The sequence below is a fragment of the Pelodiscus sinensis genome, chromosome 3, assembly GCF_049634645.1.
Source record: "Pelodiscus sinensis isolate JC-2024 chromosome 3, ASM4963464v1, whole genome shotgun sequence".
In the NCBI taxonomy this organism is placed as follows: Eukaryota; Metazoa; Chordata; order Testudines; family Trionychidae; genus Pelodiscus; species Pelodiscus sinensis.
This window is the reverse complement of record NC_134713.1, coordinates 184,263,169-184,289,738: the sequence shown is the minus strand read 5'-3', so window position 1 is coordinate 184,289,738 and position 26,570 is coordinate 184,263,169. Positions and strand designations below refer to the sequence as shown.

The 26,570-nt window shown below is 47.0% G+C and overlaps 1 protein-coding gene and 1 long non-coding RNA gene across 3 annotated transcripts in view; one reads left to right on the top strand and one right to left on the bottom strand.

Moving 5' to 3' along the window:
- The window catches only part of SERTAD2 (SERTA domain containing 2), a 109,115-nt gene that overhangs the window by 26,631 nt on the left and 55,914 nt on the right, over nt 1-26,570 (bottom strand). The window contains exon 1 of one of the 2 annotated variants that reach the window (XM_075925576.1): nt 1,957-2,426. The exons of the other annotated variant lie outside the window; for it this stretch is intronic. The gene's annotated coding sequence lies outside the window, so the exon portion shown is untranslated. Of the gene's footprint in view, nt 1-1,956; nt 2,427-26,570 lie in introns of those variants that run through there. 2 annotated transcript variants of the gene reach the window in all.
- On the top strand, nt 15,754-24,672 carry LOC142828071 (uncharacterized). The gene is made up of 3 exons (XR_012903024.1): nt 15,754-16,100; nt 21,428-21,658; nt 24,241-24,672. It is a non-coding gene; the product is annotated as an uncharacterized LOC142828071 (long non-coding RNA).

Genomic DNA, 26,570 nt, shown 5'->3' with positions numbered 1-26,570 from the left:
CTAATTCTTATTCTACCTCTAATAAAAGGAGTGATGATATTAATACTAGCAAGCTTGTTTTATTATGCACAAAAAAGTGTTAGTTTTACTGTGAGCAGTTACTTTTAATTAGCCTACCTAATCAACTGCTTAGTTTATAAAACAATGTATGTATTTTAAGCAGTAAGTTATAAGAAAACTTAATCAGTTATGCAAGTACTTTACCATGTGAAAATCCTTACGGCACTGAAAACTAGTTAGGGTTCACACAATCCTTGTGTACAACTTGTATACCTTCAGAGGGGTCAATAACACTTCCTCTGGATGTAGGGAGTTTTATCCAGGTAAATCTCTGCATACTGAAAAGAACTATGAACCTGATTCTTCTATCACTTTAACCCATGTAAAATCAGAAGTGGTTCCATTTACTTAACTGGAGTTACACTAGTGTAAGATTGGTGTGAGGGGAGACTAAGGCCTTTCATCTCCCCTCTGTAAAGGTGAGCATTACAGGAACTCTCCCCAGGCAGAATACAGTATCCCCTGAAAGTCAATGAGAGTCTGTCCACGGATTTCAATACACAGTGGATAGGCCCTTGGTGAGGGGTACCTGACTCTTGCTTTGGACTCCTCTGAATACAAACTGCCAGGTGCTAGAAACTCTCATCACTTTCTGTGTCACAACTTTGTAAAGGCACCAATCTCCACCTTGGACAAAACTGAAACTGGCAATTTCATTTTGCACCATCAGCTGATCAGAACTGGAATCCAAACAGTAATCAACTACTCCTGGCTCCTCTGCACCTGGATACAAGCAATTTGGTGCTTCCCATGAAAAATCACCTGGCATTTCAGAATACAATCACAAAAGACAAGAACTATAGCATGTCATATGCACTGCAAATTAATGCCATTCCCCTCCCCCGAAGGACAACTGAGTGACACACAAGAGGTGCTAAAACCTCAGGAGACTCCAGCTGTCAGGTATCTACTTTTACAAATCCCAAAACACTAATGAAAAAAACAACACAACAACTCAGAAGTCACTTTGAAGCCAACAGGCACTGCAACATGATAAAATAATTCTTATGTTTTCAATAACATGTTTTACACATTCTCTAAATCTGCATATTCCCTGATGTACTGATATTCCCTCTAAAAGGGTAACCAAATCCTGTTCTCTAACCCCTTGCCTCCATCCAGACAGGTTTTCCCTTTGCTTGCATTGCTTGTATCAAAGAGAAATGTAAATACACACTGCTACTCCATGAAAAGACACAATAACCCCCTGCCCGGATGCCACAGACACCAAACATGGAGCAATCCAGCTCTTCTGGAGAGAGCCTCCACCAGGACAAGTCCTGTCAGCTCCAACGTATCGTAAGTCTTCCCCCAACTCTTTAGTTTGCCCGGCACTGAGAAAGACACTTTCAGGGGGGCTCCCAAACCCGGTTTTCCAGGATCTGAAGGCAATGCGAGGGGGAAGGAAAGGTAGGGGCCGATTGCAAGGCGCAGCTTATTTGTACCTCGTCTCCTGCCGGTTTACAGAGCTCTCCCTCCAGCCCATGCGGAAAGTTATTACAGCACAGACTGTTTCTGCAAGTTAGAGGTAAACATGGCTCTGAGAACACTAACGCGCTAGCACAGCGCTGCCCAACAACCCCCCTGGAGAAAGTCCGGCCACATTTAAACCCCTCGCACACCGAGCCCCGGAGCTCTCCCCGCTTTTAACAGGAGCTCACCCGCTCCCTGCCCAGCTGCCTCTGGGGAGGGCAGACCCACCAGGGTCGCAAATCACGACAGAGCCCCAGATCCGTGCCCCCCCCACCTTGCAAGAGTTTTTGTCTGGAAGCCAAGCAAGTGGATGGTGGGTAGCCCCAGCACCGGTGTCATTGTGTTCTTCAGTGTCGCCCCCTCCCCCAGCACCTGCAGTCCCAGCCGCCCCCCAGCCCCCTCCCCGCAAGGAGCTGAACTTACCCCAGGCACAGCCACCTGAGAACTAGCGCATCGGGGTCGGCACGCTCCTGCCCTACGCCCGCTCCATATGTCGCTCGCTCGCTCGCCGGCGGGGACCGGGGGCGGGTGGGATGGAGGTGGAGGGGGAGGCGGCTGGAAGGCTTTAAGCCGCGGCTCTCTCCCTGCTGCTGCCGCGATCACGAAGCATTATACAATGGAGGAGGAGGAGGGAGGGGGAGGCGCTGGGAGAGCGGCCCGTGCTCCCAGCACTTGCCATGCACAGAGAGTGACGCCAGGAGAGGCTCTGGCGAGCTCCTTGCCCTCTGGCTCACGTCGCAGCTCCGCCCCTGGGCTAGTCCCCCCCCTCCTCCTCCTCCTCCTCCTCCCGCAGCCGGGCTGCGAGGCAGCGGCGCGGCCGGCCCAGCCAACTTGCACGTGCCTGTGTCCCGGGAGCCCGCCCCTGCCCGAGCCCGCGGGGGGCACCTGCCGGCAGAGGGGACGGGCAGCGTCCCCCGGCAGCCCCCCCCCCTCCCGGGCGCAGGCGGGGACAAAAGGCAGGGGGCTGGCGCGCACAATGCAGCCGGCCTGCGGAGCGCAGCGCAACCACAACTATGACAAGCATCCGAGCCATCCGCCAACTTGGGACTGGTCAACAAGTCAGGCGGGGAGCGCGGCCCGCGGGGGTGGGCCTCCGGCAGTGGCATGTGCAGAAAGAGGAAGGGCCGTTGGGTCACCGGAGTGGTGCGGGGCTTTCTCTGGGCTCCCCAAGCGCCCTGCAGCGCAGCCCCCTCCCCGGCCTGCTAGGCATCAGCTCCTACTTTGGGCTGGAGGAGGAGAAAGCCCAGGTTCTGCTTGGGGGCATGTGCTTTGCAACCTCCCAGCTCTCCAGAAACTTGTCACTAGTGTCCTGATCATCTCCCTCCCTCCCCCCCACCGCCTTCATCCCGCCTCTGATCTGTGGGCTGCAAAAGGAAGAACTGGCCCAGACCGGTGGGTTCTTAACCTTTCCAGCCTACTACATTCTTTTCAGGAGTCTGATTGGTCTCACACACGCTAGGTTTCACCCCACTTAAAAACGAATTGCTTACAGCATCTCACATTAAAAATACTACTGAAAAAACGGTCACAGGGGTAGCCGGGTTAGTCTGTATCTGGAAAAAGGACAAGGAGTCCTGAGGCACCTTAAAGACTAACAGATTTATTTGGGGACAAACAGTAGTGGGCACTGAAAAATTGCTTACTCATTTTTTACTATACAATTACGAATTGACACACATACTGTACTTACATTTCAGTGTATAGCATAGAGAGAGCTATATAAGCAAGTGATTATATGAAATTTTAATTTGTATTGACTTTGTTAATGCTTTTTATGTACCCTCTTGTGAAACTAGGCAAATATCTGATGGAGATAGTGTACCCCCAGAAGACTTCTATGTACCTACAGGGTATGCGTATCTTTGGTTGAGAACCACAGGCCTACATCAGAGTTAAGAATGCATTTTTGTGTTTTCAAAGTTTTGTATTGCAGCTTCTAGAACTATACAAAAACAAGGTGCACTCATGCCCCCCCCCATGAATAGAAAAATAGTGATATTAACTTTTACTATCTTGATCAGTGTACTATCCAAACATTGAACAATAGAGTCCTGTGCAGTTAATTATGTATTACACCCATTTTACAGAAGAGGAAACAGATCTGGAGAAATTAAGTCAAATGAACAAGGCAACACAGAAAGTGAATGGCAGTGTTTGGATTACAAGTAAATTCTTAGTTCAGACTTGCTCTGGGTCACACAGTGCCTGTCCCCCAACCCTTCACTTAAAAAAAAATGTTAAATGGTAACAACAAAAAAGTGTCCCACCTAGATAATTAAATCAGCAGAGAAAACAGTGCACACTTGTTTTTCTCTCCTCTTGGAAATCTATTTTTGCCTGGGAATTTAATTTTCATAGTGGTTCCCCCCCATTCCCCCATAGAATCCTAGATTCTAAATTTGGCATCCTAGGCCAAATGGGTGTGTTCAAATGTGTAAGACTTGAGCGGGGGAAAAAAAAGCTTTGAACCATTTTGAACCATCCACAAAGAAGAACTATAAGTTGCTATAAGTTACATTTTTAAACCGTAATCATTTATCTAGACAGTATTATAAAAAGCAATCCAAATATCTTAATGTTTTGGGAACAATCCCCAAAGCATATCAGGTAATTTTGATCCACTAAACCAGTACTTTGGGACAATGAAGCTTAAAGACCTAACATAAAGGAGATTATTAGTCATTAATATTAAGGCAAGTTTAGGTACTGTGTTCAAAATGTTCTGTAATGATTTATAATCAATCCAACTGATGGTCTTGTTGCAATTTTCAACCAGAGCACTGAAAAAATATACTTTTGAAAAAAGTTAAATTCAACTGGAAGCTGCATGCATATAAAATCCACAGTCAAAACATTTACAAATTAAAACTAACTAAGAAACCACTGATTATTTCATTAATTTCAAAATTATAAGTTTAAAAGTATTTTATAATTTTAAAATTTCAAGTACCTTAGGGTAGTTTTTAAGATGGTACTCCACATGGTTATGATATACGTACACTATTAAAAAACATTGGACCTCGAGCATTGGCATTTCTCCATTTCTATCAGAGCTGCATATTGTGGAGGCCTTTGATATCTTAAGTGTTTTTTCCTTTTCCGCCTTCACTATCACAGCTACTCATTTTGAGGAAATCCAAATGAAACAATACCTGTAATCTGTTGTGATGCAAAGGTAGCATTGAACAAGATGAGCAAAGCAAAGCACGAACCATTTATTGAATTTTGATAAGTGGCTCCTAAATTGATCGGAAGCAGGCAAAAATTAATAGTAGTCTTTCTGATGACTGGACACTATCCAGCAAATAAGGTTACCTTCTGTCTGCTTGAAGGAAGCAAATCTTTTCTTGAAAGAAAAAAAAATCCCTTTCATTTTATTGCTGAACTGAACTAAAAGATAGCAAAGACTTAGGTAGGTTTCAGCCTTCCTATAAGCCATTAAAGATCTTTATATACTTTTACAATTTTTGAGGCCAGATTTTCCTCTCAGTTGCATCAGTGGACATCCTGTGTAGCCCCTTTGATTTCAGTGGATTTACACCAGAGAAACTGTGAGCAGATTTCGCCTACACATAATTATTAAATCTAACATTTCAGATAGTTATTATGAATAGATTTTTTCCAATATCTTTCATAAAAGGCTGCCAACGCATACAGCAACTAATATCACTCCTGTGCTAGAGGTGATTAGTTCTTCTATCAGTGAGGAGGCCAGGTTCTGATAGGAGTTAGGCTAGTGTAATTTTGGAGTAATTCCACTGGGCCTCATTCTTGTCTTAGTTACACCTGTGAAGAACTTAGTTACACCTGTTAAGGACTAGTCGATTCCCCCCCCCCTTGCTGCCTCTATCAAATAGAGGCAGCAAAGGGGGGGGGCAGAATTGGGAGTACTTCAAAGCAGCAGCGCCCCACAGCTGAGTCAGGGATCAGCTGTGTGGTGCTGCTGCAGGTGGAACCCAGGATCAGTTGGGAGAGATCCTGGGCTTCAGCACGGCATTACCACTCAGACCGTAGAGGCCTGCATCTTGGAATGCAAAGTTTACAGTTAACTTACAGCATCTGCATGCCAGTGAGCTTGCTACCAACATTACCGCAGGCATGACAACCAGTGTTTGCTAAAGCAGCAGCAGCTGGGTTTTGGGTCTGATGTCAAAAGATCCAGTCAGGGCTGTCCCTACCAATATGCAAAAAATGCAGCTGCATAAGGTACTATGAAATTTGAGGCATTTTGCCCCACATTTTGTAATGTCCTCAGCAGCTGTGTGCTGCATATGTAGCATTGTGGGCTCCAGCGGCCAGCACCAATTCCCCCCCTTAGCTGTGCCAAGCAGGGCCCAGGACAACCCCTCACTCTATCCCTACCCCAACCACACTCCACCCCTTGCCTCTGTCCCCCTTCCACTCTTCCTGCCAGCTCCCTTCCCTGAGCGACCACTGGGGGAATTAGCAGGGGGGCTGGTGCCACACCAGGCATGGTGGGAAGCAAAGCAACCTAGTCCCAGCCTGCTCCACCAGCTCCCAGACATGATGCTCCACTTCCCGCTGGCCAGAAAGTGCAGGTGGGGAGGGGGCAACTCCATCCCTTCCCCCAAGCCACATGGCTGGGAGCCAGAGGAGCAGAGACGGCTGAGGCCAGGTTACTCCACTTCCTACGGTCACGGGGGGGAGAGGGGGGGAAAGCTGCCTCTCTACCCTGCTTCTATTCCTCTTACCCCTCTAGTCCTGGGCCTGCTCCCCTACAGCTCCTGCACTCCTTGAGGGCATCCCTCCCCACCTGCAAAGGGGCCAGCACCCCTCTTTTCCTGCGGGGTGCTGTGTAGGGCACCAGAACAGCTAGGAATGGCCCTGTGTCCAATCTTGCAGTTATATGTTGCACGGCATAGGGCCTGATCCTGTTTCATATCCATTTTAAACTGGTCTAATGCTCCCAAAAATCAATGGAGTTGTTCCCAATTTACCCCAGTCTGAGAGGAAAAATCAGACCTCCTTTGCTTATATGATGATGAGTGACCCCACCAGATTTTCCTTGATGAAGGGTTTTTGGTCATGTAGTAACACAGCTGTTCCCTCTAGTGGGACTTCAGTAAGCCATGTGCCTGTGCACCAAAATCCCTCACTTGGGTGTAGTCACACAGGCTATGAAGTCGAGTAGCTTCAACACAACTGGGGCTCCGCTATGACAGGTCAGTATGTCACTGTCAGTATTCACAAAAGGTCACACTACATATATCAGATGTGCCTACCATTGGCTGTCCCACTCTGATGGTCTGGGTGCAGTGGAGTTTTGTTACAGAAAAGCACAAGCACAAACTCCAGATCCTGGCTCTAGGATGAACTGCACTTTAGACCCCTTTTCAGTCCATCTGAAGTACTGCCCTTAAAACAGTGGTTCTCAACTTTTCCAGATTACTTCTTTCAGGAATCTGATCCATCTTGCATGCCCCTAAGTTTCACCTCACTTAAAAATGACTTGCCTCCAAAACCAGATAAAAATACAGAAGCATCACAGCACCCCATTACTGAAAGACTGTTTGCCATCTCTTTGTTAGCATATAATTATCCATCCATTTTAATATGTTGTACTTACATTTCCGTGTACAGTAAACAAAGCAGTGTAAAAACAAGTCCTAGTCCACATTAAATTTTAGTTTGTGCTGACTCTGAGCTTGTGCTTTGTAAGTATCCTGTAGGAAAGGCAAATCTCAAGATGAGCTGATGTAGCAGCTTTAAGACCTCTGTGTACCCCCAACTGCTGCCTGGGGGCAGGGAGGGGAGGTGCACTAGCTTCCTACACCTCACTGAGTGGAGCCAGGCAGTCTAACCAGGGTGGATCTCAGCCACAGGGTTCTGAACCTTGCCAGCAAAACAGGCTCAACTTGGTTTTGGCATCTGGAATTCTTTCCTTTCAGGAGTCTGAGACAGTCTAAGTTTGCAGTGACACAGACACGATGTCTTCAGAACAAAGCCTTCTTTATTCCCCAAAACATAGAGAGCAAAGGGGGAAAAACACTAAGGGCACGTTATTTTGAAATAACAAGGTGAGCATCTACACTACCAAGCCTGTTATTTTGAAATATTCCTCTTCACAGGCAGGAGTTAAGTTAATTTCAAAGTAGCTTTTTGGGGAGTTATTTTTAAATATCCTGGTAATGTAGACATAACCTAAGAGGCCCACACACGGATCTTAGTGACACCCTAAACTTTCCATGCCAGCTAATTCTGTTCCTAGAAAGGAGACATAGCCTATTGTCACACCCATCAGCTTCCAATGACATTCCCTGGGTGGCCACTCAACCCCTTTCTAGCATCTTTGAGGTTGAGGATCCCATTTGGTCTTAGGTTCAACCTTGGAAAGAGCCAGCCTGCATGGAGCCGGCATGGGGTGTTCCTCAATCAATAGCTCAAGAAACAATGGTGGGAAGGAGCATTATCTTTGTCACTGTTTCATTTCCTGTGGATTGGACTCCCCCTTTACAGCCTCCTTTAACTCCTGCCATTCAAGCAGGATAATATCTAATAGATAATGCAAGGAGCATATAGTATTTGTGACAAATGCTACACAGAACTCATTCTCCACAACGCTTACAAGTTCAGGAGCCACTTCTCCCAGATCATGTTGGTCAACACAGAAACGACGAGGGTCAGAGCCAGAATGAGTTGATGGAGGCTTCCAAGACATGAAGGAATTCTGGAAGATTGGCCATAAACCCCTGGACATGCACAAGTCCTCTCGGAGATCTGAGCAACCACCCACAATGAACTGCAGTTCGGAAGGGCGTGAGCAATGTTTTCCCAAAAGGCACTGCTGCTAACCTGACAATGCAGAACTAGTCTGGATGCAGGGCATCACAAAGTCTAAAATATGAACACGAATGCCACAAATAAGGACAGTCCACTTTGTGTTTGTGACAATTGGGTCCAAGAATAGCCTCATTTTATTGCTTTGACTGGTAAAAAAAATTAACCTTTGGCACAAACTGGTGTAACTCCATAGAAGCCAGCAGTGTGGGCAACTAATTCTAGTTCGACGAATGCCCCAATGCACGAGCAGATCTGCTGATCACACACCATTGGTCCAACACACACTAAGCAAAAAGGTCAGTTTTGCTGATGCATGACACTTCTGGTTCATCATCAAAATTAGACTAAACTTCAGTAATGTTCTGTACAGAAAGCTCTGTAGATACTACATCTCTTGCGAGAATGCTTGCAGTGAAGTCAGTATCACAGGACTATAAAGACACACTTACTAGTGTAGGTGCACCCAACACAAATCTTTAACATATTACAAACACAGTTTGGTTCTTTCTACACAGGCAAGACCAAACATATTATAACATATTCGGGTTATGATCATGAAACAGGGCCTGAATACCATAATGTTTTTAGTATGGATAGGACCAGATGGGTCATCACAACAGGATTGGGCTAGCACGTTTACAGAGGGAAGTGCTCCGACTCACATTTATTGACAGCAGTGATTGTTGCTTGTTGAAATTTCAGTCATAGTAAGGATAAAGCCTAGATGTTGGTGTGAAACTCATATGCTCTTGTTTATATTTGCTACAAATGTGTTTGTGCCAAAGAATAAAGAGTAAAGAATAGTTTACCTGGAGAGACATATATGTACACATCAAAATGGATGAGCTTATTTCTACCTACTTTTGCTTATCACACCACCAATGGTACAGGCAGTCCCCGAGTTACGCGGATCCGACTTACGTCGGATCTGCAGTTACGAACGGGGCACTTCCTCTCCCTGGTCTCGAGCAGACCAGGGAGAGGAAGCAAAGCGGCGGCGGAACGCGCCGCCAGCTGACAGCCCAGACGCGTCTGGGCTGTCAGCTGGCCGCGCGCTCCGCTCTGCTCCCCCCCCCCCTCTGCAGACCAGGGGGAGGGGGAGCAGAGCGGAGCAGAGCAGAGCGGCGGAACGCGCAGCCAGCTGACAGCCCAGACGCTTCTGGGCTGTCAGCTGGCCGCGCGTTCTGCCGCTCTGCTCTGCTCCGCTCCGCTCTGCTCCGCTCTGCTCCCCCTCCCCCTGGTCTGCAGACCAGGGGGAGGGGGAGCAGAGCGGAGCACGCGGCCAGCTGACAGCCCAGACGCGTCTGGGCTGTCAGCTGGCCGCGCGTTCCGCCGCTCTGCTGTGCTCCGCTCTGCTCCCCCTCCCCCTGATCTGCAGGGGGGGGGGGAGCAGAGCGGAGCACGCGGCCAGCTGACAGCCCAGATGCGTCTGGGCTGTCAGCTGGCCGCGCGTTCCGCCGCTCTGCTCTACTCTGCTCCCCCTCCCCCTGGTCTGCAGACCTGGGGGACGGGGAGCAGAGCAGAGCAAAGCCGCGGAGCCCGAGGGCAGCAGGATAGCCACGGCGCGTCTGGGCTGTCCCGCTGCCCCCGTGCTCCGCGACTTTGCTCCGGACGCCTGTGGTACAGCAGCTGGGGCGCTGCCGGTTGGTCCCGTAGCGCCGCTCTGGGTGCCACTGGACCAACCCAGCAGCACCCCAGCTGCTCTGCCCCATGTGTCCCCTAGTCAGCAGCTGCTGAAAATGACCAGTGGCTGACTACAGGAAGCCCCTGCCCCGGGCTTCCTGGAATCAGCCGCTGATCAGTTTCAGCAGCAGCTGACTTGGGGATGCCTGGGGTTCTTAAGTTGAATCTGTATGTAAGTCAGAACTGGCGTCCAGATTCAGCCACTGTTGAAACTGATCAGTTTCAGCAGCGGCTGAATCTGGACGCCAGTTCCGACTTACATACAGATTCAACTTAAGAACAAACCTACAGTCCCTATCTTGTACGTAACCCGGGGACTGCCTGTACATCAAAGCTAAGCTTTCATAGCGTTTCTGAGGTTTGACACTCCATTAAAAACTTTAGGGAACATCGCAGGGAACGCAGATCCATGCGGTGTCAACTGATTGATACACTTACATTTTGGTTATTAATAAAATGCCTACTGATGTAACCCCTCCCTCTCAACTGGCACTAAAATGTACAAGAAGAGAAAAACGCTCTCATGCAAACCTGCAGTTATCTGGGGGTCTGCTCAAACAGCGTATGACCTACACCAGAGGTTCCCCACCATTTTGGGCTCAGAACCCATTTGTAATTGGCAGCTCCCCTCCCCACCCTGCATGCTGCAGGACTGGACTTCATCTCTGCAGCGGGGCAGCATGAGCAGGGAGCTGCTGGCACTCAGAGCTTCAACCTCTGAAGCCCCGAGCACCAGCAGCTCCCCCCCAACACACACACAGAGGGGCTGAACCCCGAATGCCAACAACTCCCCCGTTTTTGGGCTGAAGCCCTGAAAGCCAGCAGCCCCTCCCCCCTTGGTGTCCCGTATTGGACATAGGGAAATATGGTCACCCTATATAGAGATACTCAAATTCATATATTCCCCTTTTAATAGTTTCCAATTCTTTCCTGCTTCAAGTACAGCAGGGGCAAGAGAGCGCCTCTCCCTCTATAGAAGGGGTTGAGACCTTTTCTGGGTAGGGGGCCTCTGAGCGACAGAAAAAATAAAATAAAAATCAGTGGGGGGGGGGGGGGGCACGCCACACACAAGTGAGAACCAAACCAACAAAACCCTCACTGACGTAGCCCCCAATTGAGGAGAAAGACACTCCCCACACTTCCCTGGCCCACCAGAGCATAGGGGGGCCCAGGCTAATAGATTTTGGAGCATCAGTGTGGGCTCCCCAATGCTGGGAGGCGGGAGCCCTGAGCTTCAGGGGCCAGTTCCAGGCAAACTGGGGGCCACATCCTGCCCCCGGGCCTTATGTTTCCCTCCCCTGCTCTATAGCGACAACGCCCAGAGGATGCAGGATTGGAGGCTGTACAAATCTCTGTTTCTGAATTAAAGGTAAAAGAGTCTCGCAGACAGACTCAAGAACCAGTGTCCATGGCAAAGGAGAAAAAGCAGCAGCGACGCCGAAACTTAATACCAAGACCCACTCCTTCCCCCCGGAGCTAGCAGAGGGAAGCTAAAGCCACCAGAATCTGGCAGGGGGCGTGGAAGTGGGGCAAGGCAGCTCGGCTCGTCCGCCCCACCCCTCTGCTGTCATAGCCCATTAGGGATTGAGAGGAAGGAAAGGGGATATTACTGAGGCAGGATGGCATGGAGCTGGGGAAACAGCTGCTGTAGCAGCATGCTCCTCCCTGGGCCTGGTAGCAGTTCTGGGAGCTGAAAGCTGCAAAGCTTCCAAGTAGCATTAATTCTGCACTTTCTACCCCCATGGGAACGGGGGCAGGAGAGCCAATCCAGGACACTGCTGCAGGAGATGAGGGAGAGCCCACCACAAGGCAGAGACAAGAGCCCTTATGCTGGATGAAAAGAGTCAGCCCAGGAAACACAAAGGAGGGGTTGAGTTACAACCCTGGTACCTGACCTGCAGCCTGGCTAGGCTTGGTGGGGCTTCCCAGCTGCATGCTTGGGAAAGGAGAATGGGAAGGAAATTCCATGAGGCAAACCAGGGAGTTCCCCCCTCCACCCAACTTTTCCTCCTACTGTGGCTATTTCAGCATAAAGAGAAGGCCAGACCCCCACCCCCACCCTCCAGATCTCATCTCATTCATAAACACATGAATTGTATTTGGAGGAATAATTTTATAAACCAATTTCTAGCTAAGCACATTTCTTAATGCAAATACAGAAACTGCCAGAAGATCTGTGGTCCATCTAGTCCAACAGCCAGTCCTTGACAGTGGCTAGTGCCAGATGCGCCTCTGTAAAGTGCTAGAATCCCTCTAATGAACAATTATACAATGATATGCCTGCAAGGGAAATTTCTTTCCTAACACCCTGTCAGTTCATGGCTGGTTCATGCACGGACACACGACTGTCTATATTTTTTGTTATCCTATCAAATGTAACAATGGATGTTCTAAATCATTCAGGGAAGTATCTAATCATTTCTTATTAGTGCTACTAAAAATTGTGGCAATGAGTTCCATATGCAATTTCCCCACCTAGCTCTGGAGTTTTAAAGGGTTTGTGTTGGCTTTCGGTTTAAATATTTGTTGATGTTCTCTTCTGTGAACTCTCTTTACTCTAACATTCAGCCAAGGTCACAATGAGAACAGTAGAAACCAGACACATCTTCAAGTACCTCCTTCCTCTCCTAGCCCCAGTCAGTGACCAGAAACCTCTCTCATGCTGGTAGCTCCCCCAGAAGGACACTCTCACCTGGTATGCTGAGATTCAAAAAAAAGTGTAAGTGCTTTATTCCTAGGGTATGTAGTTACAGTGTCAACTGAAAAAGCTGTCTCCTAAAAATGGCAGGCACTAATTGCTGACCCCTTAGCATTCCAGACAGTTTAAAAGGAAATCCAAGGTTGTTTTCTTTTAAAAACACATTTGCTTTTAAATAATATTGTCCCCACACGATGTTCAACTGAATACCCTCAAACTCCAACACATTTTGGTTGCGTTTATCAACTCTCTTTTGTCGGGGTTGGAATAATGGAAGAAAATGCATTTGCTGTCTGGAACTTTGGGAATGTGAGCTGTCTCCCACTTTACTGGGTGAATCTTTACCTTAAGTAAATTGAAAGAGATCTTTTTGAAATAAGCCTTAAAAAGTTTTAGGCACAGTTTTTGCTAGCTTGCAGTCATTCAGTAGCTAGGTGGTTCTAAATAAAGAATTCTAGTCAACAACAGGAAATAACTCCCACAGAAAAAAGGGCAGAACACAAACTCTCACCAACTCTTTTACACAGCTCACAACGGCCTTTTGTTTCACGCACAGTATGTCTAAAATCTTTATTTTTCGAATATGTTCTTACTAAAAATTCTCTCAACTTTCAAAATGGTCTTTTTCTCAGACACATTTTACAAGTGGCCGATTTTCAGAAAGTGCGGGGCACCTGCTGTCTGAAAATCAGATCCATTTAAACGTCTCAAGTTGGGAACACCACAAGTCACAAGCCATTTTTAACAGTTCAGACCTTTATCTAGATCTAGAACAATGTACTTATCCCTAGACAATAACATAGCTTATAAGTGTCACTGTGTACACGGTTAACCAATGACCCTGGACTCATTGGTTAACCTTCATAGCTACACGCAGGCTCCCGGTACGCATGCTCCCTTCTGTATCAGAGGGAGCAGCGTGGGAGAGCAGGCGAGAGTTGTGGGGAGCCAGCTTAAAAGCCGGCTCCCATGTGCACCGGTTGCCAGGAAGCCAGCTGCCGCCCTGTGTGTAACCAGGAAATTTTATTAACTTCAATGAGACAACACATTACCAGGATCTAGCCTTACAAGTAACACAAGCAACAATACAAGTCTTAGTCTACATACTCTGGTGGGAAAAGGAAACATTTATATTGTTCCTTTTTACACCAAATTTCTGTCATTCAGATTAACTACTCCAGATTGATGGGCTGCTCTGGCCTTCATTCAACAAATTAGACAGATTTACTGGAGAGGAAGATCAGTCTAGCCTCCAAGTTCAATGTTTCTGTAGAAAAATGCAAAGAAAAGCTATCCCATCTTCATGAGTCAGCTGAAATGGAAGAATTCTGGAAGGGTTTCTGAGGGCTTCTCTACATGAACATTTAATTCACGGCAAGCTGGGGTCTAAATCTACTCCACACTAGCCCACTGCTTTTCTGCATGGACCCTGCGGACACAACTCCTTTGTGCACTTTGATTTAGTCCCACTGTGAAATGGGACTAACTCAAAACTCATTAAGCAGTCATTAAGTCGCATCAGCAGGGTCCACTCCGACCACTAGTGCAGATTAGAGTCACACTACAGCTTGTCACAAACTAAATGTTCATATACACAAGCCCTAACTCATAGAAGTCCAACTCAACTTGGCCCAGTTGTGAAACAGAAGTTCTCTATATTACTCTGTGGAAAACCTGCCTTTGTTGTTTTCAAAGCTGGTTGGGGCTGGATTTGGGGTAGACCCAATGCTCAGTCTCCTTAGGAAGAAATCCTTTGTGTTGTCTCATGGTTACAAGCAGCATCAACGGGCTCTGGAAGAAATCCAGTCTTGCAGAAGTCTTCAGCAAGGAGGATAACCAAGATGCAAACCTAAAAATACCATGGGGGTACAGACTAGAAGCAAATAAGGAAGGACAGTCAGGACTCCCAACAATGTTTCCGCTAATCTCTTTCATCCCTGTGCAGATTTTTTCTATCCATGTGTGGAATAATTTTGTTCTATGCATTGAGGCATGTGTCAATGTGCACCACCAGGAGAAACAAAACCTAGCTATGGGCGCTCTGCTAAATCAGCTGGGTGGCACTGGAATCTCTCTTGAGTGGCCACACAAGCACACAACTTACAGGGAACACTGGACTTCAATATAATGAAATAAGAAAATCCAATTTACAAGTAGGCAATTTTCTTTCCTGTGCACACGGATAGAAAACTATGCAGAACCTCACCCTGCTAGTAGTTAACAAGGTAGGAAAACTAAGATAAATATACACCGCAAAAGTTAGCCCTAACCTGGGGTAAAAGTAAATACTGGAACTTACCTGTATGCAGTGAGAAGTCTGGCACAGCTGAGTTCCTGGGCAACATGTGTAGGGAAGGGACAGTGGCTCTGGGCCCCCAGAAGAAACGGAGTCTCAGGTGGAAGGGGTGAGGCTAAGGACCAGACTCCCCCAGCCAACCCTTTATGGCCACTGTTGCCACAGCAACTGGGAGCCCCAAAACTCCACTGGCAATTTGAAGAGCCCCGGGGGGCTTCTGTCAGAACTCTTCTGTGGTAGCAGCGGCTGGGAGCCATAGGCCCCAGAGCAGCTGCCCCATTTGCCTCTCCCCCCACATCAGTGGCCTTGCTAGCCAACGCAGTACTGGCAGCTGCTGCTTGCCAGTACACCATACCGGCTTGCTCTCTCCTCTGGCCTAGCTTTAATGAGTGCAATGAAAACTCTACAGCCAAAAACGCAGCACTAGCAGAAGTACCGACTCTAGTCAATGATATCTAGAAAATGAATACAATAATATGCATTCAGAAATATCTACCTCCATATTCACGTCAGAACCATTAAGGAAACTTGGGTCAATAACAGGTTTTTTTTTTTTTAAAGTCCTTCAAGTTTCATGTACTTACTCTGGTACAGTCAACAACCTGGCTCCAAAACTTACTAGGACTTGGGGCAGTGAGGTCTGAGTCATCCCCAGTGCTCTTAGTGGAAGTTTTCTGTTCCTAGTCTCAAATAAAAGAGGTACAAATCTGTTCTGTTAGGAGGAGACTTTTAAAGAAAAATTTCCTCTCAGAAAAATAAGGCTCTTGCCCCCAAGGGTGGAGTATCATGCAGTCACAAGATGGACTGGGCCCTTTAAGAAGGAACTGTTCCTGCCTGTGTCACATTAACAGCCTGGATGTGGCCTGACGCAGGACAAGGGGTCCTAAAAGAGCATCAGGAAGCTATTGTGAGAGGGAGAGGAAGTTAAGGCAGAGAGCAGGAGACTGACTGGGAGAAGTTCTGGGTCTGGAAACTAGAGCCAGACAGCTGAAGAAGGCAGAGGGCCAGAACAGGAGAAAGTTTTGACTGCTCACCTCTCAAAACCGGAGAGCAACGAGCACCAGCAGGTTCCAGAAGAACTGATTCCAGGTAAGACTACTGGGGAGTTCTTTATGGGAAGAGGAGGAAAGGACGCCAGCTAGAAGTCCTTTATAAAAAAAAGCAGGGTGGGACTGAAGAAGAGCCCCAGGACTGGCAGAGCTGAGTAAGTGCTCCATTGAGGGGCTGTATTTTGGAACTCTGAGAACACTTGGAATGGTTTTATGTTAATAAATCCAGACCCAAAAGAGGGGTCTACTGGCCAGGAGGTTGGCTTTTACCAGAGTGCTTCAGGGGCCAAAAGAGGGGTGAAACACAAGCAGGGAACTGCCCACCGACATCTGACCAGAAGGGTGGGGGGTGCTCAAGAGGCACTTCAAACTGTGTGCATTTGTTACGGATTTAGGACGCGAACCTACCAACTGAAGTGCAATAGTATTTTACTCCATTAAAAAAAACATATTTGATTTCTTACTGCATGGCAGAATCAGGTCAAAAGATTAAGGGACTGATCCTGTTATGTAATCCTCGCACATCAAATGGTACCATTTTACTTCACTAGGACAACTTGTGGGAATAAGAATTGCTTCGGTGAGTGAAGGTTGCAGCATTAGTCCCCATGTATAACCATGCATGCTATGAAACATACAAGTATATGGATGATTGACCCAGCAGTCTGCCACAGATCAATTATGCATACATAGATAGTTTTAAAATGCACATTATTTGCTAGTTACTGTGTGGTTAGGTATCTTTAGGATATTGTTACAATTTGTAAATACTGTACATACTTAGAAATCACTTTATGAATTGATCCTGGTTTGACTCGGACCATTACAAGAACTCAGTTTGAATTGGTAAGCTTGCTTTTTTATTTTTTCCCCACCCTCTCATTCTTAAAAATTACAGAAAAGGTCAAACCAAATTTGTTTTATAAACAAAAACTGACTCTTAATATGAAAATCCTATATGGAGAGTTTTCGCCTGGGATGAAAGTTTGTGGCTGCGTTATGAACCCCTGAAAAATGTAGGTGTACAGAGTGTTGATATCATGGTCTTTGCTACTGTAGAGAAGCCGTGATCGGACCCGACGTTAGCACTTTCAAAAGGAAGAAATACAAAACAGACAACAAACAAGCAGCAAATGCACAAAGCTTACAAGATCTCAGCTGTTGGCTGAACTACTACTTCAGTGGATTTTCTGACTTTTGAACAAGTTCTGTATTCCAGTGATATTTCAGCCCACACACACTGACACACACAATGCCTAAAACTGCTGTGATTCATCTTCAGTTCTAGTCATGCTCACAAGTGATGTGGCATGCTATACGTGCCTCCAGTATTTGCGTAATTTAGCTTCGTTTTCCTCAGCCCCCACCCTGCATTAAGTGAAGCTCCAACAAAACACAGTCATCCACCTCCAACTCATCCTCCTACCTGCCTGGAGGATGCACAGAGCAGGAGAATGATGAATAGAAAAAAAAAGGATGACAAAGGTACAGTGATTTGTTAGAAAGCTTTCTAACCTCTTCCGGGAGTCGAAAATAAAAAGGATAATAATGGAAATAGTCACTTTACAATGTAGTATTGTTGTAGCAGTTGCACTTATCTTAATTATTACACATTTCATATTTTTGTGACCTTGCTGTTAAGTGACTGTTCTTATTTAATACAATTTCTCTTTCTATATGTAAAGTCACAATCCAGGTTTCATAAAAGGCAGCTACAATGCCAGCTGCTTCCCACAATAACCTTGTAGAGACCACTATCTTTCCTACTCTGATTAGGCACAAAAGAAGTGCAACCTTCATACCAGTCCCATTGTAGATCTCTTGTAATTCATAATATTTGGCAGCCATTGGATGCATGGATAGATGGGTTGGTTTTGTGATCCTGCTAAACTCCACTCATTGAAGATATCAGGCCCAGCTTGAGCAGAAATGAAAAAAAGACAAACTCTCTATTTGACAAGTCGCGTTCTCTCATTGACATTCAAAATACACCCCCATCACAGAAATACATTTTACAATGTCATTCTACAATTACTTAAAAGAGAAGCGATGCATTGCTTCCACATATAAATGGTGTGTGATTTAGAAAACGTTTACACCTCTTCGCTAACACTCCCAACTTTTTTTCTTGTAGCTAGATGGAGGACATAAATGCTTGTTTGTATTTGTTTGTTTGCAAGTGGTGGTGGGGGGGGGGGGGGGAAGCAAGAAAAATAAAAGCTTAGTCGTGTTTCTTGCAGCAGCAGGAGGAGACCCCAGACTGAGTCACCCTCCCCTTCTTTAACTTTTCTTTAGAGGAGCTGCATGACTTCCCTCCCGCCCCCAGGTGTTATGAAACTGGGAAAAAGGGCAATTAGCATCAGCCAGGAGGGGAGAGAAGGTGCTGAAATGCTATAGTGTTAGGGGCCGTAGAAGTACCTAGGTAAATCTAGAATAGAAAAGACGAACAGCAAATTAAGAGAATGGATAAGTTCCTCCGTTTACAGGGTCACCGCGTGTGCCCATCTGTCACCACCACCCACAAAACCTGCCAGCTAGGCAGTGTCACATTCCCCATTCATGATCCTAGCAGGCTCAACACCAGCAGGCCAGAGCAGAGATTAAGTTTCCCTACCTGCCCATGGGCCCTCCCTTGTTCACTGAACTATCATTCAGCTCTGCCTAGACCTGGCTTGCCAGCGCCTGCTTTCTGCTACACCCCGAGCTATTGCTGGGCCCATGTGATAGACAGGTAAGAGTGCAACGCCTGCTGGGGTGTACGAGCTGGCTGACACGTCAAGACCCCGTGGATGGAACTCACAAGGCAAACTGAGTTACCCACAGCCTGCACAGTTGCATCCTAGTGGTGTGACGGGCCCAGAATTTGGCATTGTCTCATCAAGCAAATTCAGTTCAAATCAAACCGCAAATCGGTCAGAGGGATGATAGCAATCCGGCTGCCTGCCTCCACCCTTCCCCCAGAACTTCTTTTGCCAAAGCCCTGAAGTGGTGAGAACTACTCTGGATCTTATTTTCTTAAAAGGTGCATTTTGTTACACTCCATTGGTCCAAATGCCAAATAATTGCCTTTAACGATCTCGTTCCACTGAAGAACCTGCTTCCTGCAGGGCTCTCACAGTTTTAGCTTTTAGGCAGCCTGACTGAACATCACACTGCATTTTCTTGTGTTCGTTTGTTCCGCCCCTCCTTTCCTAGTGCTCACATGTCCTCACAAACCAGTGAATGAGTTACCACAACTTGCGGGGTGAGCGGTCACTGGCAGGAAGCTCCGAGGGTGAGTATCAGCTGAAAGTAGAACCTCAGAGTTATGAACGCCAGAGCTGCGAACTGACCAGTCAACCACATACTTCATTTGGAACCAGAAGTACAGTTGGGCAGCAGCTGAGACGACCCAAAAATGAGAAAAATAGAAAACAAACACGCAGCTATAGTACAGTACTGTATTAACCATAAACTACTTAAAACAAACCTTAGGGAAAGCAGCATTTTCCTTTTACATTGGTAAAGTTTCAAAGCTGTATTAAGTCAATGTTCAGTTGTAAACTTTGAAAGACCAAACAATGTTTTGTTCAGAGCTATGAACGTTTCAGAGTTACGAACCATCTCCAGTCCCACGGGGTTTGTAACTCTGAGGTTCTACTGTACCTGAGAGCTGGAGGAAATACTAGTCATAAGTGGGGAGCCTGCTGAGCGGGACTGGCTGACATGATATAGGACTCTGCACATGCTGTGTTAGGCCCTGAAGGCTTGAGGGGATTTTAATAGTTCAGGTTGGACCTCTCTGGTCCAGCACCCTCGGCACTGAGGGAATTTGCCAAACCAGGAGGTCCCTGCTACTGGCTCCCCAGGCTAGTGATGTGAGCAACTAGTTGACTATCTGGTAAGCAAAAGCTTATTGGATACTCGACTAGTCCCTCAACTAGACACTTCCCCCACCCTTGCTGCCCCTGTCCGCTCTTAATACATTTAAAAAGCTGGTGTGCTGGGTCCCACTGCTGCACTTTAGCCTTTTAAGTGCATTAAGAGCAGGGAGGCTCTTAATACATTTAAAAAGCAGAACCTGCAGCGGGGATAGCTCCCGAGGTGGGAGCTAACCCCGCTGCAGCTCTCCCACTTATCGACTAATCAGTCTATTAGCTGATTAAACTTAACATCCCTACCCCAGACCACCTTCCCTCCCCGCTGCCGGCCCCAGCTGTCCCCGCTGCCCTGGCACTGCTATTAGGGCTGCCATGTCCCTGGCTCTGCTACTAGGGATGCCACACCTGCTGCGTCTCCCGCCCTGACCTCACTACCGCATCTATCGTGACTGCCACATCCCTGGCCCCATTCCTGGGGCTGCCACTGCCCCTGCTGTGCTACCGGGGTCCAGCTCCAGCCCCACCAGGCTCCGAGCCACTGGCCCTCTATTTACTGGGCTCCTTGGTTCAGGAACACCTGTGGTCCTCCTGGATCACAGGTGTTGCTGGATGAGGGAGTCCTGGCTTTGGGAGGTCCAACCTATATTGGAGGAGTAACATTTAAAGGCTCCTTGGGACGTGTGCTAAGGCACAGAACAGACAGTGAGGGGATAATTTATGTTGTAATCCAGGGGAGGGGAACCTCAGGCACGGGGGTCAGATGCTCCCCCAGCTTGCCTGGATCTGGCCCCTAAGGTTCAGGGCCCCCTCCTGAATACTGGGCAGCCCACTCTAATGCTCCAACCCCCCTCCCGCGCCATGGGGCTGGTGTGCAAGGGGAATGTGGAGTCTCTCTCTCCTCAGTCGGGGCTCATGTCACTGAGGTTTTTTTGTTTTTGCTTGTCACTTGTGTTTGGCCCCCAATGTATTTTTCTGTGGGTCAGTGGCCCCTGACCCAAAAAAGGTTCCCCACCCCTGTAATTCCAAGGTGTAAACACAGTATGGGAGGTAAATCCACATTAACATGGCAACAGATAGCAGTGGCACAAGCTGTACAAGCAAGCTGAAGATCCTGTTGCAAATCAGTGCCAAAGTCCATCTTATCACTGCTACACAACGCTATTTTAAGACTCAATGTCTACCTGTCTCTGCAATCACACCTCTGGTTGCAGTGTAGCCCTACTCTAAGAGACAGTCTCTGTCCCAAAGAGTTTACAAACTGAACAGACAAGAAAAAGGCTAAGAGAAAGGAAGGATTAACCCCACTGTATTGATGGGGAAACGAAGCACAGTGGAATTAAGTGACTTGCCCAAGTCCACACAGGAAGCCTGTGGCAGACACAGGACTGTGAACTCCAACTGTATCCTACTGCGTTAACCACAAGTTGGTCTTCCCTCTAAACGTCTAGTCTATAAACCAGACTGTAAAGTCTTCAGGGCAGAGACCTATCTTGCTTTTCTCTTTCAGGAGTGAGCACCACATAAGTTCCTTGTTGTGTGCATCTGGTACATCTGTCTAGATGGAGTAGGAGGCACCCTCAAAGCAGCTCAGATTGGGCCTTCTGCCCCCAACCTCAGAGAACACCGTTCCCTCAGTATTACAGCTCTTCCGCTCCCAATGTATGAAAACTGTTGGACTCCCATGTGGTAACGCATTACGTTGTCAGCCCAGCCTACTTTATGTAATTTACTCAAGAAGGTAAGCGGCAGACCTCCTTGTGCAAAGGTTTACAATGTGATGTGAGAAACAGCCATTTTAATTAGACACAATGGCAGAAAAATCCACCAGGGAAATCATGTTAATTCATGGGGATTTTCCCTACTCTTCTCCAACAAGCGTTAGAGCCAAGACATTCAGAATGAGCCACTGTTAAATGCCTCCTGGTGACACGAACAAAATGGGTCAGTGTTGGTTGGCCCACTGCTTCCCTGATAATGAGGTTTACAGTTCTCAGCTTCTCTGAAAATAATAAAGATGCCTCAGTGCTTAGGTAAAGATGGAAGGATCACAAGAAGTGCCCAAGCAGAGAAAGAATATTTCTGTCACTATCATCGTTTCTTCCCAATTGAGATCAAACAACCTCATCCCCAAACTTTGCACTGTATCTTGACCATGGTCTAAGCAAGCCACAAGAGACTTTTGGCATGACAACGCCCCGCTCCCTCCAAATCAGCTCAATCATTTGTGTGATGGAGTACGTGGGCAATTTCAAACCCATTCATAAAAACTGGTGCCACACTAACTTTCAGCAACAAGTTAAACAAGTAACACCAAAGCTCTATTGCGAAGCAAATGCTCCAAACATTGCAACACAATGGAGGCCATTCTTTTCTCCCCATGGACACGCATAACATGAGCCAGAGTTGAACCTGCAGAGAGAACGTCGTAGCCTAGTGTTTTATAGTTCTAAGCTGTGCACGCTTCTTTCCCCTCCCAGAATCTACCAAGGAAAGCCCCATTTCCAGAGTGCTGGCCTGCTACTTTCAGAATGGATTCTAATTAGCCAACTCACTCTTGGCTATTCTAAAAGATTTGGGGGGTAATTCTCCATCCAGTGATTTACATCCCTAGTTGATTAGATCACATCACACATGTGTACAAACCTCATGTAACAGAAATATCTTTAACCAGCTAAATAAAGGCATACTTTCTCAATATAGAAAGCAACTTAACTGGAATCGTGCATGGAGACTAAGGGTTACTTACTGTACTGAAGCAATCTAGACACAAAAGTGTACCCTCCACAGCTAAATAGCGTTAGATCTTTGAGAGAGAAACTATGCACAGCCATCTGTATGTTAATTCAAAAATACTTCACTGTAATATACTTTTGGTTAATTTGGTTTGCTAGCGGTGCAGATTAAAATAGTTATATAACAATGGTATAAACTGACTGCTCAGAGGGGTCAGGAAGGAACTGAAAATGTAACTTCTCCCCCCACATAAAAGAAAATAGAGCCTCTGTCCATCCAAGTCAGACCTATTTGCTTCAGTCATTAGAAATGTACAAACATTATTTTTACACACATGGCTAAGCATTGCGGCATAGAAGGTTGATTTGGTGCTCATGGCTCCACCAGTTTCTGAACACAGGGGTAGTGTCATCTACTGCTGGCGTGGGATGGCAGCAAACGTAGGGTTTTGTAAACGTATCACTGCTGAGCGGTTACACATTGACATGCAGAGGAGCAGGTGGGAGCTGGTGCTCGTGGGAAGCTGGCTTATAAGCCGGCTCCTTGCAAGCACTGCTCCCGCCTGCTGCCTCTGACCTATAGGCAGCGGGAAGGCAGGGAGGAGGAAGCAGCTCCACAGGAGCCGGTAGGCGCAGGGAGGGAGCCAGCTTGAAAGCCAGTTTCCCATATGTGCCTGCTCCCGCCTGCCCCCTCACCTCTCGCGTTGCTTCCTCTGTTATCATAGGCAGCAGCAAGGGGAGGGGCAGGTAGCTCTGTAGGAGCTGGTGCTTGTAGGGAACTGGCTTAAATTAAGCAATTGCCTGTTAAGCAATTTTTTTTTAATTTGCTTTGTATTTACTTAAAAGCCAATTCTCCATGGGCATCAGCTTCTGCCTCTCCTCCCCGCCTTGCTGCCTCTGTTTCAGAGGCAGCAAGGGAAGGAAGTGCACATGCAGTCATTCGGATTAACCGATGAGCCCAGGTTTATTGGTAAATTGTGTAAAAGACTACATGCTAACATCCCTACTGCTGGCTTGCATTCTACTAGAATTTCTAATGCTGCATCCATAGTACAAGTTATTTGCTTGTTAAAACACAAAATCCCAAACACATGCATAACCACTCATGGTAACCGAAGGTCAGAAAATACCCTCTTTATTTCAAAAACAACAAGAAGTTTATTTCTTATCTTTAAAATAAGATTTGATTTATAGACTATGGCCCTGATTCTGCAAACACGTAGGCATGTGCTTAACAGGATTGTGTAAGTTGTTCAACTGAAGTCACGAGTTGGCAGGACTGAAGCGTATACTTCCCTGTTGCATTGAAGAATATATTGTAGAGTTAGGATGGAAAAAACACAAAGCTAACATAAGGTTTGATTGATACAGAATTTCCTTCCCTCCCCCCAGAACTCCTGCTGACAGAAAAAAATATTTACAATTTTAAAAATATATATGATAAGGACTTGGCTAAATCAAGCCCCATTAACAGCTTTAGACCATGTTGGTTTTATAGCCTGGAAAAAGACTGGGTGTCACTTAATCTCCTAGATTAAAATCACTTAGCGAATATTGTATTGTTTTACCATCCTTGCTGTCATTTCAGCATTCAGGGGCCTCACTGGAGTTCTTCTGCTGGCTAGTTTACAAGCTAATGAAACCTAGCACAGGGACAGCTGCCTGAATCTATGTCAAACTGCATCTGGCACCCATCTATCTTCCAGCCATCTAAATTCACCTCTGAAATCATACAAAAGCAGCCGCGGAGCTCCCTGCAGCCACTCCAACACACCAGTCTTTGTCTCATCAAGCCTGTTAAGCAATTTATTTTTTTTAATTTGCTTTGTATTTTATAGCGGCAGCTTTTCAAAGGAAGGGCAAAATTTAAGAAAAAAAAAGTGTGTGTGTAGGAAATAAAGCCTTGGGAAAAAAAGTGCTGTCAAGCTCTGACTATCATTAAACCAGTTTTGGCTGAAATTGTATGTTTAGGGGTTTTCCAATGGAGACACTCTGGTGCCTGCAAACACCCAGACAGGGAGGGGAGACTGCTATACAATTCTTGAATTGTTGTCACGGCTATTAAATATGCCGTAGTACAAATACCCACCAGGGCTGAAGGTTTTCACTGAATTGGCTCTGGAGAGGCATCAAAAATGCTGGTATTAACTAGCAGATAATTTACAGTTACAAACTCTGAACAGAGGATTAAGTTCATGTTGTAAAAGAGTTATTAAATCCCCCCCCCCCCCGCTGCCAATTTTTTGACTTAAATATCTTGTAAGTTATAAATCATTTCTCTTGTGTGTTCAATTGACTGACTTGCCCTGAGAATTTGGGGAACTACTTTCTGCCCCCCAAGAGCACACACTCATACACACGCGCACAGAGCTGCGCGTCTTCCGGCTTGCCACACTCGGGTCAAGATGTCTGCAGCACTGACACAGACAAGCCACAAGTTGCTGACTAAAACAGGCGAATGAAAAACAAGTGAGTGAAAATGAAACTTCTCGTTTTCTCCCAAGAATAGGGTGTGTTTTTTCCACTTGCAGCACTAGCACAATAAAGCTGAAGGCTTGCAAAAGCTGCTCCATAGACACGCCAGGTACAGCGTGAGAAGCACAGCAAGACAAGTGTCGCTACACTGCCTGGGTCAGAGCCCATTAGCAGGCAGGTTCAACTCCAGAAGGAGAAGGCACGACCCTCGTTTCTGCACACAGAGTCTGGGCTGGAGCCCGGCACTCCACAAGGTCTAACCCCGGCTCAGTCCTTCATGCTGAACACGGTCCCTTAGGAACACATTTTCAAAGCAGCCTGCATGTATATGCAGCGGGGCCTGTAGGCACATGCTCCTCTGCACACATTGGGGGCATCAGTTTTCAAAGATTTATGTGGGCATCTAGACAGACTGAAAAACTGGACTGCCATTGTGTGCAGCTCACCCCTGGGTAGGCAGAGATTGCAGCTGCATGCACAGCAGTGGGATCTTGAAAAAGGGGCTTGTGTGCGTCATAAAGCTCACAGGCCTGCTCCTTCTTCTCCCTGGGGGCACGAGCAGCTCAGAATTGTCACTGTGCCACAGGACCGCCAGGGGATGGAACACCAGGCTGTGCTGACCAGATGCGAGCTGAATGTTACACGCTATGGAATGAGGAGCTGAATGGGCCTGTCTCCTTAAAAAACACATCTTTCTCAGACTCCTTTTCCCAAGGAAAAGACCCTCTGTCCTTGGCTGGGCCCAAGAGCTAGCACAGAGCTGCTCAAGTATATTTTCAATCGTTTTACTATAATTTGCAAGCCATCCGGAAGGCTGGGGGGAGAAGGATCCTAGGACAATCTAAGAGGAGTGCTCTCTGCATATGGAGTCTATCTGCCCAGGCATATTTTTTATATGTTGTGACCATCATCACTTGTGCCTGAGCTACTTTGGCAGGTCCACACGCTGCATGTTCTCAGTAACCCCCTTGGGGGGGGGGGGGGGGAAATCTATTCATGCCCCTTTTCTTGCTTGTATCCCAGATTAAGCAGCCAAGTTTGAAAATCTGGCACTTCCGCTCCCAGTCTCCCTTAGGATTGCCAGGTGTCCGGTTTTCAACAACACGGCCAACTGGGCTGTTAAAAGTCCTGTCAGATTCCCTGCCTGCCGTGGTGCCCGAAAGCAGTGGCACGCCCCTCCTTTGGCTCCTATACATAGCAGCAGCCACGGAGCTCTGCATGCTGCCCCTACACCAATTGTCAGCTCTGCAGCTCCAATTGGCTGGAGACCACGTCCAACGGGAGCTGCAGGGGTGGTGTTTGCAGACAGGGTGGCAACCTGCCCATGCCTTCATGTAGGAGCCACAGCAGGATATGCCGCTGCTTTTGGGAACTGTTTGAGATAAGTGCCACTCAAAGCCTGGATCCCTCAGCCTCCCCCACCACTGGCCCTGAGGGTGCTGG